The following is a 14,664-nucleotide window of genomic DNA, read 5'->3' as shown; positions in this document are numbered from 1 at the left end:
CCCCTCAAGACTGTTCTGCCGTTCAATTAGATCCTGGCTGATCTGTATCTTAACTCCATCTATCCACCTTGGTTCCTATCCCTTGCGTAACAATAATCTATCAATCTCAGTTTCGAAATTTTCAATTCACCCCCAGCCTCAAAAGCGATGATGATGCAAGGCAAAGGGGGGGCGGTATTGGGACAAGTAAAGAAACAAAAGATGGGTCCAGAGGAGGTGTAAATGGTTAGAAAGAAGAAAGAAAGACTTGCATTTATATAGCACCTTTCACATCCTCAGGACATCCCAAAGCATTTCACAGCCAATGAAGTATGGTCACTGTTGTAATGTAAGAAACGCAGCAGTCAGTTTTGCATACAGCAAGGTCCCACAAACAGCAACGTGATAATGACCAGATCATCTGTTTTTGAGGTGTTGATTGTGGGATGAATATTGGCGGCTAGACCACTGGGGCGAACACCCCTGCTCTTCTTCGAAATAGTGCTATGGGATATTTTGCATCCAACTGATAGGGTCTCAGTTTAACATCTCATCCAAAAGACAGCACCTCCGACAGTGTAGCACCCCCTCAGTACTGCACTGAAGTGTCAAAGTAGGTTTTGTACTCAAGTCCCTGGAGTGGGACTTGAACCCACGACCTTCTGACTCAAGAGGCAAATTTGCTACCAACTGAGTCACAGCAGACACAGTTCTAGCAGAATAGTTGTTTGTATTGTATTGCTGAGTTGTAATGATTGGCTGTACTAATTCCTTACTAATGCAAAGGTCATTAAAAAGGCAGAATGTCCATCTGCTATTGGGAATCAGGCCACCGTACCAACACTGGATTTAGGTCAGGCTCCCTCCAACCCACCAAATGTTATCAGCACAAGAATTAAACACAGAATCTGAATCTTGTGTCCTGTTTCCCCAGTGTTTCTTATTCTTGAGACCTGATTACATGGTGCTTGTGTATTTGGGTTTCCTTGGTTTGAGATCATGGGTCTGAACAGAGTGAGCAGTACCTCCTTCTTGCCAAGACTATTACCCCAACGTCCCAGTCTGAAACTTAGACATCCAACCATGGGGGCTTCCCCAATGGCTTCCGTGAGTAAACGCATCACATGGTGTGATATAATGCTATACAGGTGAGGATGATACGAATATACAAAAATGTCGAACAAGAAAAGGCCACCTGGTCCATGTAGTCTGATTCGTACGATCATGGTGCCTTGTGCATCACCATTAAGACATTCCCTACCCACCAGGAGCTATGTAATCTCTTGGGATAGGCAAAAACGCCAGATTAAAAACCCAAAGTCAGTTAGCGGGGGCGGGGGGGGGGGGGGAAATCCTTACACACCTGTCCCGAGTCGGCAGGGATCCTGAGGGTGAACAAAGCTCCTGCTCCTGGTCGCGATGAATAGTTTGCTGACATTAATTTCTAGGCTCATGAATGAAGTCTGGTCACGTGGCTGAGGTACTAGAGGTCCTTCAATGCCTGTGGAACAATCACCATGGTCTTCAGGAGAGGAGGAGAACAAATTGGGGGTAAAAAAAAAAGCCAGCCAGTTGTATGAATTTGCATTGTTTTTTTTTGCTTCTTCACAGCAAGTCTTGACCTCCTTTTTTCTCCCCTTCCCAAAAGCTTGCTTGCAACCCTGTAATGTGTCTTTTGTTGCTTCCTCTGGAAAGCAACCCCACCCTTCACACAAGTGGTCTTCCTAACTCGACTACACTGCCCTCTGCAAAGGCACCAGCTACCAACGTGCAACCACATATTAAACCCTCCTGGCTTTGCTGTTCTGAACTACCAAACCACACTGTAATCCCAGCCGTAATACCAGAAATTCCCAGAGATTATCACAGTCCTTCAAGGCAAAAGTTTAATTCAAAAACAGCCGAACACACCCCACATAAATCATATGGATTCAGTCTAAAATTAAGCTTGAGATGCCACTAGAGAAGAGCTTGCAGTGGAACTGTTGAAGGGAGACAATTGGGCACTTCTGGATGACTGGGAACATGGATATTTGCCCAACCTTGAACAGCGTTGGACCGAGTTCCTAAGTCTTTTCTTTCCACTCTCTCACTAGATCGCCAAGAACTCAGTTGAATACCCACCATTAAGATGCCAAGACAAACAGAGGCATGCTCACTATGCAACCCTAAAACCATTAGATTGCCATTGGGATGGGAATAGAAAGAATAATTTCAAGCCCACAACTATTTTCCTATTGTCTCTACCAACCATTAGAACCAGTCATGTTGATCCCTGGAAAAACTTTTGAAAAAATGGTACCTTTTTTAAGACAGGCACAACAGTGTGTGTTAAACTGAATGTGTTAGTCTTCCAATGGTTTACAGTCAACATCATACTTCAGGTCTGATTTGGTTTTCAGGCCCAGTTCATGCCATTTCCTGTCTCTTCTGTGTGGTGTACGTCAGTTTATCTGTGCCAGAAATCAACAACAACTTGCATTTATACAGCGCCTTTAAAGTATTAAAACGTCTCAAGGCCCTTCACAGAAGCATTATCAGATAAAATGTGTCAAGGAGATGATATTGGGACAGGTGACCAAAAGCCTCTCTACCTCTCCTCCTTTAAGGAGCGTCTTAAAGGAGGAGAGGTAGAGAGGCGGGGAGGTTTAGGGAGGGAATTCCAGGGCCTAGGGCCTAGGCAGCTGAAGTCACGGCTGCCAAAGCAATGAAAATAGGGGATGCGCAAGAGGCCAGAATTGGAGGAGCGCAGAGATCTCGAAGGATTGTAGGGCCGTAGGAGGTTACTGAGATAGGGAGGGGGCGAGACCATGGAGGAATTTGAAAGGATGAGAATTTTAAAATCCTCCAGGAGATGTCATCAGCAGAACGACTGTATATCTCCAGGTTCTGGAAACAATGAATCTTCTAGGCAGCAGCATGGCTGACAGTTCAGGGCTGCTCAGCCGTGAATAAAAAGGTTTTTTTTTGCAAAATGCACCCATTTAGCCCGGGTTTGGCAGCACCTCTGCTTCATTCAATGAAAACAAATTGCAATGTTTGTGCAAAAAAAAAGTTTCTTGTGCTATAGCACAGGATGAGTTGACAGTCTGTCACTGCGTTCCACTTCATAACCCTGCAATCGGTTCTGCTGTCAACGGTAAACCAAGTTTGTAGAGCATTTTAATGAAGAGAACATCTGCTTTCCAGAATGTTCTTCACTGGATTCATGTTTATTAGTCAGGATATTCACAGAAGGAATATAGTTGGAAAGAATAAAATTGTGTTTCTATAAATCCTCATTACACCTTCAAGATGCTTCAAGGCACTTTACAACCAATCAGTACTTTTGAAGTAGAGCCACTCTTATTTAGGCAAATGCAGTGAATGGTGGCAGACAGTTTGCCTATGATGGGGTGGGTGACATCCTGTCTGTGGGAGAGGAGGGTGGGGTGGGTAACGGGGACCATTGATTTCTCTTCCCTCCACATGTACTCCTAACTTGTCACTTGTATGTGGTTTGGACAACCTGATTACCTACACGTTCCCCTCCAAGTCACACACCACCCCGACTTGGAAATATATCGCCGTTCCTTCGTCGTCGCTGGGTCAGAATCCTGGAACTCCCTTCCTAACAGCACTGTGAGAGAACCTTCACCACACGGACTGCAGCGGTTCAAGAAGGCGGCTCACCACCACCTTCTCAAGGGCAATTAGGGATGGGCAACAAATGCTGGCTTTGCCAGCGACTCCCACATCCCATGAACGAATCTTTTAAAAATGTGTATGACGGCACAAAGTGGCAGTGACTGACTCTCCTCAGCAGCAAATCACGCTGCATATGGTAAGTGTAGGGACTTGCAGAGTTTCCTGCAGGATGTCACACCATCACTGGTATCAATGGGTTTCCCAATGGGAACCCCATTGTCTGAGGTGCTTGGAAGAACAAAAAGGCCAACTTAGGGGTGCCAGGTAGCTCCGTGCCCATCTGCCAGTACCCACATTTTCAGACTGAGCTAAACCCCATTTGTACCACCTGATGAAAGCAGTGTTTATACCTTCCCAAGAACAATGTCTGCATGCACAGTAACTTCAAGCAGTTTTAACGAAAACTCATACTATGTGTGTGCCTAGGGCATCATGTCACGGTACTTCCCCCTCAGTACCAGTGTGTACAGAACAGTGTTTGTAACCCCAGCCTTGTGCCTCTCCAGGCGCTACCTCAGTGGCTGGACTGTGTGAGATGGCTAGCCGCTCTCTTTCTGCTGGAGCCTCCTGGGACTGAGATGATCCTTGTCTGCAATCCTCTGCCCTGTTCTCAGGGGCCTCCTCATTCGTGGGACAAGTGATTTGTTACAGTAAGTGATTTGTCATCACTTAAATCCACCAGAAACTGACGTCTCCAAAACCCCTCATGCAAATTTGTGGTGCTGGAGTGGCAAATTGCCCTAAACACAGTGAGTGTAGCAATTTGCAGGACTGGTAACGGGATATCATTCTGCTCCAAATCACCAAACCACATCCCTTCTTAAAACTGATGATCAAATCTTTGGCCAAATGAAAGGGATTGTTTCTACAGGGTGAAGATGATCACTCTACTGCTATAAATTGCTCCGACAATCTTACTCTGATCAGTACCTCAAAACTCATTTGGCACCTACTGCCTTCCATCTCCTTGTGGATAGAAAATCCATTGGGAGGAATTCCCTTGATGTGACAGTTCGATCGAGACTTTGTCCAACTCCCAGCCTTATCAGGGTGTCATAATCTTACACTCTTACGAACACCCGCATGCTCTTTTTGACCACGCATCATGTTGTGGCCTTGAGTTTGTCCCATTTTCCGTCCTCTCGCTAAGGTGCTGATACACATTGAAGTACAGTCCAATGGACAGTGGCATCCCTCATCCAAGTGGCCATTCACGAGTGAGCCTTAACGCTGACTCTCGGCAGACTGGTCAACCATGGAGGAAGTTGGAATCGAACTTGATCCTGTGCCTGCCTGACATCCATATGTCTCTGGTGTGTTGTTCTTATATTGTTCGGTTTCCCAATAATCCAGCATCAAATGAGAAAGGAAAAATAAGTAGATTTATTATTAAAATAATTTTGCATTCAACAGCAACAACTTGCATTTATACAGCGCCTTTAACATAGTAAAATGTCCCAAGGCGCTTCACAGGAGCGATTATCAAACAAAATTGGACACCGAGCCACATATTAGGACAGGTGACCAAAAGCTTGGTCAAAGAGGTAGGTTTTAAGGAGCGTCTTAAAGGAGGAGAGAGAGGCGGAGAGGTTTAGGGAGGGAATTACAGAGCTCAGGGCCTAGGCAGCGGAAGACACGGCCGCCAATGGTGGAGCGATTAAAATCGGGGATGCCCAAGAGGCAAGAATTGGAGGAGCTCAGAGATCTCAGAGGGTTATAGGGATGGAGGAGGTCACAGAGATAGGGAGAGGCCACCAGTGGCTTAAAACTCCATCTTGCACACTTAATAACGAAGAATAATTCGTACATTTATTTAGCGTTTTATTACTTGAAAATGTCTCTAGCGCTGGACGTAGCCTCGATCAAGAGGAAACCATTTCCCCTGACCTTTAACCTCCCCCCCCCCCTTATCAACTCCCACCACACCTCTTTTCAGCCCTGTTTGATATTTTTGTTCATGTTTTGCTGGAAGTGTAGCCAAGCTCCCTTAATGGCTTAGCAAGTTGCTCCTGTGTGAAGCTGCACCATACAGACCGATAGATCCGAGGTTTAATCCCCAGGCTGTGTGGAGTTGGCTGATCAGTTGAAATGTCAGTCGGGATGCTGGAATTGGACTCTTGCCCTCTGGACAAGCGAGGCGAAATTTCCTGATTGCTGTCCGGTGCCGCCTATTGGAAATGCTCACGTGCGGACATTAGATGAGGACAGGCTTGACTGTGATGGAACAGCTTGTCCAACAGTTGCTGATCAAGCTCACTCATGAATCACAGTTATTTGGTGAACCATATCTCAGCAAGGAGACAACACCTACAGGAGAGGAGGGGAGAACATTGGCTGAAAATAGAAAAAGAAGATATCTAGTCGAAGGATTTTACTACTAATTTGGTGCACTTATGGAGTTAAGTGAAGGTTATTTGGAACTAAACAGAATGGGTCCACACATCATCTTTCAGGAACCAGGGAAACTACAGGGGGTGGGTGGTGGTGCAGGAGGAAGGAGGGGGAGATGGTGCATGTTAGTCGCAACTGAGGACTGACAGATTGGACTGTTGAATGCTTGGGATGGCCATGTTAGGTATAGATTTAGTCAAATAATAAAATCAAATTACCAAAGCACTTTTTTTTTCACTACTTTAAGCACAGATACTTTCCTTCAAGCTTGACTAACTGCTTCCAGCCAGCCATACAATTATAATTAAGGGAAAAAACACACCAGAGGATATGAAACTAAAATAACAATGGAAGTACAGTTTATAGACACTGTCTGTCTGCTTGCTCCAGTGCAGAACCATTTATAACTGGTTCAGCACATTGGGCTGGTGGCTACCAGAGAGACAGATTTCCCTGTCATGACAGGCTGCCCTTCTCTTGACAAACCAAACAGTCACTGCCTCCCGTCTCTGTAGGGTGGGGGAATGATGGTGCTGTTGCTGTGATCGAATTAGTCTATAGAACAAAGTCCTCTGTCATTTTATGTCTCTCCAGGCAGATGCTATCAATCCATCAAATTGTCCTCTTTTGCAGCCCATTGGGGCAGACTTGATGGACCAGTTAGTCTTTTGCTGCCCGTCAATTTTGGATGTTCGTATGACTCACCCATTTTCGATACCATGGCAACTCGGCCGCTTTTAAATCCTGCTGCCTGAATTCTTGGTATGAGCAGGGAGGTTTATTTGAATAAACCCTTGAGCATGGCGAGGGATTGCATCACCTGAATTGTCCTGGGGTTATGGTGACTGGGATGGGCGCTGCCACCTGCTATCTTGATGTTTCCAGAGAGGCTCCGATGGAACTGCAAAGTTTCCATACTACAGCTTTGTAGCCCCTCAAATTTTCTCCCCTTTTCCCTTGTTTCCTCTCTTAAAGGCACCGACCATTGCTAGAATAAGGCTCTAAGGGTGCCAGCAGAACTTCTGACACCTCACCCAAGTGGTCATTAGTCATGTGTGAGGCTGGACAGTGAATAGCAGTAATTTATTCCACCATGTTGGGCTGGGACATCTGGCAAAAGAGTAACTAGGGAGAGAGTAGGGCCTCTTAAGGATCAACAAGGTCATCTATGTGCGGAACCACAAGAGATGGGTGAGATCCTAAATGAATATTTCGCATCGGTATTTACGGTTGAGAAAAGCATGGATGTTAGGGAGCTTGGGGAAATAAATAGTGATGTCTTGAGGAGTGTACATATTACAGAGAGGGAGGTGCTGGAAGTCTTAACGCGCATCAAGGTAGATAAATCTCCGGGACCTGATGAAATGTATCCCAGGACGTTATGGGAGGTTAGGGAGGAAATTGCAGGTCCCCTAGCAGAGATATTTGAATCATCCACCGCTACAGGTGAGGTGCCTGAAGATTGGAGGGTAGCAAATGTTGTGCCTTTGTTTAAGAAGGGCGGCAGGGAAAAGCCTGGGAACTACAGACCGGTGAGCCTGACATCTGTAGTGGGTAAGTTGTTAGAGGGTATTCTGAGAGACAGGATCTACGGGCATTTGGAGAGGCAGAGACTGATTAGGAACAGTCAGCATGGTTTTGTGAGAGGAAAATCATGTCTCACAAATTTGATTGAGTTTTTTGAAGGGGTAACCAAGAAGATAGATGAGGGCTGTGCAGTGGACGTGGTCTACATGGACTTTAGCAAAGCCTTTGATAAGGTACCGCATGGTAGGTTGTTACATAAGGTTAGATCTCACGGGATCCAAGGTGAGGTAGCCAATTGGATACAAAATTGGATTGACGACAGAAGACAGAGGGTGGTTGTAGAGGGTTGTTTTTCAAACTGGATGCCTGTGACCAGCGGTGTGCCTCAGGGATCGGTGCTGGGTCCGCTGTTATTTGTTATTTATATTAATGATTTGGATGAGAATTTAGGAGGCATGGTTAGTAAGTTTGCAGATGACACCAAGATTGGTGGCATTGTGGACAGTGAAGAAGATTATCTAGGATTGCAACGGGATCTTGATAAATTGGGCCAGTGGGCCGATGAATGGCAGATGGAGTTTAATTTAGATAAATGTGAGGTGGTGCATTTTGGTAGATCGAATCGGGCCAGGACCTACTCCGTTAATAGTAGGGCGTTGGGGAGAGTTATCGAACAGAGAGATCTAGGAGTACAGATTCATAGCTCCTTGAAAGTGGAGTCACAGGTGGATAGGGTGGTGAAGAAGGCATTCAGCATGCTTGGTTTCATTGGTCAGAACATTGAATACAGGAGTTGGGATGTCTTGTTGAAGTTGTACAAGACATTAGTTAGGCCACACTTGGAATACTATGTACAGTTCTGGTCACCCTATTATAGAAAGGATATTATTAAACTGGAAAGAGTGCAGAAAAGATTTACTAGGATGCTACCGGGACTTGATGGTTTGACTTATAGGGAGAGGTTGGATAGACTGAGACTTTTTTACCTGGAGAGTAGGAGGTTTAGGGGTGATCCTATAGAAGTCTATAAAATAATGAGGGGCATAGATAAGGTAGATAGTCAAAATCTTTTCCCAAAGGTAGGGGAGTCTATAATGAGGGGGCATAGATTTAAGGTGAGAGGGGAGAGATACAAAAGGGTCCAGAGGGGCAATTTTTTCACTCAAAGGGTGGTGAGTGTCTGGAACGAGCTGCCAGAGGCAGTAGTAGAGGCGGGTACAATTTTGTCTTTTAAAAAGCATTTGGACAGTTACATGGGTAAGATGGGTATAGAGGGATATGGGCCAAGTGCAGGCAACTGGGACTAGCTTAGTGGTATAAACTGGGCGACATGGACATGTTGGGCTGAAGGGCCTGTTTCCATGTTGTAAACTTCTATGATTCTATAACCAAGGCCAGTCCTGGCTTTGTCTGATGTTCATGTGTGTTTCCTTCATGAGTCACTGGATAGTGACCAGTAGTAGTGGCATTCATGGCTGACTTTCCCACACCGCAGTCCAGGGGTACTGAGGCCAATTGACCAGAAACTTAACTGGACCAGCCATATAAATACTGCGGCTACAAGAGCAGGTCAGAGGCTGAGTATTCTGCGGCGAGTGACTCAACTCCTGACTCCCCAAAGCCTTTCCATCATCTACAAGGAGTGTGATGGAATACTCTCCACTTGCCTGGATGAGTGCAGCTCCAACAACACTCAAGAAGCTTGACACCATCCAGGACAAAGCAGCCTGCTTGATTGGCACCCCATCCACCAACCTAAACATTCACTCCCTCCACCACCGGCGCACTGTGGCTGCAGTGTGTACCATCCACAGGATGCACTGCAGCAACTCGCCAAGGCTCCTTCGACAGCACCTCCCAAACCCGTGACCTCTACCACCTAGAAGGACAAGAGCAGCAGGCACATGGGAACAACACCACCTGCACGTTCCCCTCCAAGTCACACACCATCCCGACTTGGTCAAAATCCTGGAACTCCCTTCCTAACAGCACTGTGGGAGAACCTTCACCACACGGACTGCAGCGGTTCAAGAAGGCGGCTCACCACCACCTTCTCAAGGGCAATTTGGGATGGGCAATAAAATGCTGGCCTCACCAGAAACGCCCACATCCCATGAACGAATAAAAAAAAATTGAAGTATCTCAACTGGGGATCAGCACAGACCAGGGGTCAAACCCAGGACTTTCAGGGTTATACGGTTCAGCACAGCAATCGGCAGTGCATTTACTCACCAAGCCACTAGGAGAAGCTATTCTCAGACAATTTATGAATGGAGGTGAGGAGGTGGGGAAGAGCAGCCAAACTCTTTGGATCTGCAGTCTGTTCACCGTGATGTATCTACCAGAAAACAACCCGCAAACCAGAGGGTAATGAACCTGCCGTTACTGGGAGCATCAATACATGTTGAAGTAACAGCAAATTTTGAAAAAGCTGTGGGGAGGAATGGATAATTTGTTAATGTGTTGCTACACCTGAGCACCTAATCCAGGCTGACACTTCCAGTGCAGTACTGAGGGAGGGCTGCACTGTTGGAGGTGCCTTCTTTCGGATGAGACGTCTGCCCTATTAAGTGGACGTAAAAGATCCCATGGCACTATTCGAAGAAGAGCGGGGGAGTTCTTATAGAATCTCACAGCACAGAAGGAGGCCATTAGGCCCATCGTGCCTGTGCTGGCTCTTTGAAAGAGCTATCCAATTAGTTCCACTCCCCTGCTCTTTCCCCATAGCCCTGCAAATTTTTCCTTTTCAAGTATTTATCCCAATTCCCCTTTTGAAAGTTACTATCGAATCTGCTTCCACCGCCCTTTCAGGCAGTGAGTTCCAGATCATTAAACAACTCGCTGAGTAAAAAAAATTCTCCTCATCTCCCCTCTGGTTCTTTTGACAATTATCTTAAATCTGTGTCCTCTGGTTACCAACCCTCCTGCTGGTGGAAATACTTTCTCCCCATCTACCCTATCAAAACCCTTCATGATTTTGAACATAATTTGTAATTCTGTCGGTGCCTGGTCAATATTCATTCATCAGCTAACGTCACTAAAACACATTTTCTGGTCGTTATCTCACTGCTGTTTATGGGATCTTGCTGTGCGCAAATCGGCTAACGCTTTTCCCACATTACAACAGTGACTACGTTTGAAAAGTACTTCATTGGCTGTAAAGCACTTTGGGGCGTCTTGAGGTCATGAAAGGTGCTTTATAAATGTAAGTTCTTTTTTTCATTCCTTCTATACACATTGCCCATTGCATGATATGTACCTTGACAGACCTTGCAGACAGCATGCAAGACTGACCTTGTAGGACAAAAAAAATTCCAGCTCTGTCTAAGATAGAAATCTTGGGTTCATGTCATTTAAACTGCTATTTTTACTGCTTTCAAAAGGAATTAATTAAAAATTGTTCCCTGGTTCCAATGTGCAAACTCGGTATTAATTTTCCAATCATTATTTTTCTGCTCCTGCCTTTTGTTTTTGACAAAAAGGCAATTTATTTTCTTTCATCTCTCCTTTTGCTCCTGAGTCACATCTCCTTTCCCCCAACCTCTGTCCCATTGGATGGTCTCCCCATTTGGAAATTATTAACCCTTTCAACATTGCGGATGAACATAAGAACGTAAGGAATAGGAGCTGGAGTGGAATATTCCCATTTCTCCTCCCGGCATCCTGCTAAAAACATGTTGGAGATTGTCCTATGCTGTTGATTAGTTGGAAAACGGTCATCCGAGATGATTTCCCAATCAATGAGAATCCAAGTTTTCTAGACTTGTTCCCATCTCCAAATGAATCAAGGGAGCGAGGTGGATGATCAGATCAGTGTAAAAAATTTAAGGGGGCAAAAGGTGGGATAGTTAGATTCGGTAAGAAAAAGTAAATAGGTTTGTTTTTGATAAATGAAAGAAGATATATAGAGAATGGGACAGAACCAAGAATTGGGCAGCTCCACCGATCGCTTAGCCAGTGTATCCAGTGAGTAACTAAGCCATACAGGCCAGCAGAGTGCAAGGTTCGATGCCCAGGCCTGTGCAGAGTCAGATGATCCTGGATAGGGTGGGTGGGTTGAGTCCCTCAGTACTTAGAGACCAGGGAGGGAAGCTCAGTCAGGGTTCCTGCCCCTGATTGCCAGCTAAATGCCTCTGTTGGAAATACGTATGTGTGGGTGTGGTGTATGTGTGGGTGTGGTGTATGTGTTGGTGTATGTGTGGGTGTGGTGTATGTGTGGGTGTGGTGTATGTGTGGGTGTATGTGTGGGTGTGGTGTATGTGTGGGTGTGGTGTATGTGTGGGTGTGGTGTATGTGTTGGTGTATGTGTGGGTGTGGTGTATGTGTTGGTGTATGTGTGGGTGTGGTGTATGTGTGGGTGTGGTGTATGTGTGGGTGTGGTGTATGTGTTGGCGTATGTGTGGGTGTGGTGTATGTGTGGGTGTGGTGTATGTGTTGGTGTATGTGTGGGTGTGGTGTATGTGTGGGTGTGGTGTATGTGTGGGTGTGGTGTATGTGTGGGTGTGGTGTATGTGTGGGTGTGGTGTATGTGTGGGTGTATGTGTGGGTTTATGTGTTGGTGTGTGGTGTATGTGTTGGTGTGTGGTGTATGTGTGGGTGTGGTGTATGTGTTGGTGTATGTGTGGGTGTATGTGTGGGTGTGGTGTATGTGTTGGTGTGTGGTGTATGTGTTGGTGTATGTGTGGGTGTATGTGTGGGTGTGGTGTATGTGTTGGTGTGTGGTGTATGTGTTGGTGTGTGGTGTATGTGTGGGTGTGGTGTATGTGTGGGTGTGGTGTGTGTGTGGTGTATGTGTGGGTGTGGTGTATGTGTGGGTGTGGTGTATGTGTGGGTGTGGGTGTATGTGTGGGTGTGGTGTATGTGTTGGTGTATGTGTGGGTTTATGTGTGGGTGTGGTGTATGTGTTGGTGTGTGGTGTATGTGTTGGTGTGTGGTGTATGTGTGGGTGTATGTGTGGGTGTATGTGTGGGTGTGGTGTATGTGTTGGTGTATGTGTGGGTGTATGTGTGGGTGTGGTGTATGTGTGGGTGTGGTGTGTGTGTGGTGTATGTGTGGGTGTGGTGTATGTGTGTGTGTGGTGTATGTGTGGGTGTGGTGTATGTGTGGGTGTGGTGTATGTGTGGGTGTGGTGTATGTGTTGGTGTATGTGTGGGTGTATGTGTGGGTGTGGTGTATGTGTTGGTGTATGTGTGGGTGTATGTGTGGGTGTGGTGTATGTGTTGGTGTATGTGTGGGTGTATGTGTTGGTGTATGTGTGGGTGTATGTGTGGGTGTGGTGTATGTGTTGGTGTATGTGTGGGTGTATGTGTGGGTGTGGTGTATGTGTGGGTGTATGTGTGGGTGTGGTGTATGTGTTGGTGTATGTGTTGGTGTATGTGTGGGTGTATGTGTGGGTGTGGTGTATGTGTTGGTGTATGTGTTGGTGTATGTGTGGGTGTATGTGTGGGTGTATGTGTGGGTGTGGTGTATGTGTTGGTGTATGTGTGGGTGTATGTGTGGGTGTGGTGTATGTGTGGGTGTATGTGTGGGTGTGGTGTATGTGTTGGTGTATGTGTGGGTGTATGTGTGGGTGTGGTGTATGTGTGGGTGTGAGTGTCTGGTGTACGTGTGGGTGTGGAGTGGGTGTGGGTGTGGTGCGGCTGTCCGGTGATGAGAGGGTCAGTGTCTGTTCTGATGGCTCTGATGAAATAGTCTGCTGACTGCACTCCTAACATAACGAGTTGCTACTTGTCCTGGAAGGTGACCAGCACCTGTAGAACTGGACCCACACCACGAGCGAAGACTATTGAGGAAAAATCAGAAGAGGAGAGAATTAAAGGGATGAAAATGAGGGAAAATAGGAACAATGAGGTGAACTGAATTAGAGTTATTTGTTAAAATAGTATATCATATAGTGTTTAGTGTTTTAGAGTTTGCAAATACTAGAGGGTGACCAGGACCTGTGGAATTGGAATCCCAGCAGGGAAAGGAGGAAGAAGGGAACGGGAGGAGAGCGGAAAAGAGGGAAAAATAATAACAATGAAGGGGAGCAAAATTAATATTCATTAAAATGATGTTCAGATTGCAATAATAAACCTACTTCTGTTGTTTTTGGTTAGTTTTAGCACTGTATGTAAGCTTCAAAAAAATAAAATGAAACCAGTTGGCCCAGGGAGTCTGAAATTTCCCTGGACCTGTTGACAGGTGAAGGCTGAAGTTATATGACACTCGATACTATCTCGACCTCAGTGTGAAATGGACCCCTGGAGGTGGGGGGTGGCGGGGGGGGCAGTTTCTCACCTCACATCTGTATGATGCTCATCATCTCCTGAGTTATACTGCCACTCGCGCACTTTTTGCGTGATGCGACAGTGGCAGGATAACTACAGCCTACGGGTTCGTTGACAGTGAAAAACAGTATTGGTCAGAAGCCAATAAAATAATTACATACAGAGGAAGAAATAGAAGGAGCAAAGCAGGATTTTAAATGTCATCATATTCAGTGAGTTTGATTGGATGTTCCGAGGCACTGTTTGTTGGTATTGCCCCAGACGCCCTGTGTGACTGACAGTGTCGTTGATATTAATAATGTAGATTGCTACTAGCCCTGCCACACCGCACAGCTGCCAGACATCCTGGCAAAGTCACCGTCCTGTTTGTTAGTGCTGCCTTGATTGTACAAAGTTCAAGTCGATGTTTAAAGGGGCAGTGTTTCACCAGATGCTTGCGCTTGTTTACACACACAGGTAGGGCTGCAAACTCTGATTGGACGTATTCATCGCCTGACCTCCCATCTCCAACAGTCCCATCCCAATCAAACAGCCTTTTCTTCCCCATCAACGATATTTATATAACTAATAAACAATGGAGTTCAACGAAAATGAGCAAACACTTTATTTGTTTTAATGCCCCTATCTTCATTTGCTCGCAACAGTGTCCAGGAGATTAGTCTTTAATTCCTGGAGACTCCAGGACAATCCTGGAGGGTTGGCAACTCTACACAAGAGGAGGTGTGGCAATGCAATTTGCAGTGAGGTCGCCATCTTGTCGTTCGGATGTGTCTCCAGCGAGCTTACCGTAGGCACACCTGGGAATGAGTCT

The sequence above is a fragment of the Heptranchias perlo genome, chromosome 30, assembly GCF_035084215.1.
Source record: "Heptranchias perlo isolate sHepPer1 chromosome 30, sHepPer1.hap1, whole genome shotgun sequence".
Lineage (NCBI taxonomy): Eukaryota > Metazoa > Chordata > Chondrichthyes > Hexanchiformes > Hexanchidae > Heptranchias > Heptranchias perlo.
The sequence above is the reverse complement of the archived record's forward strand: the minus strand, read 5'-3'. Positions refer to the sequence as shown.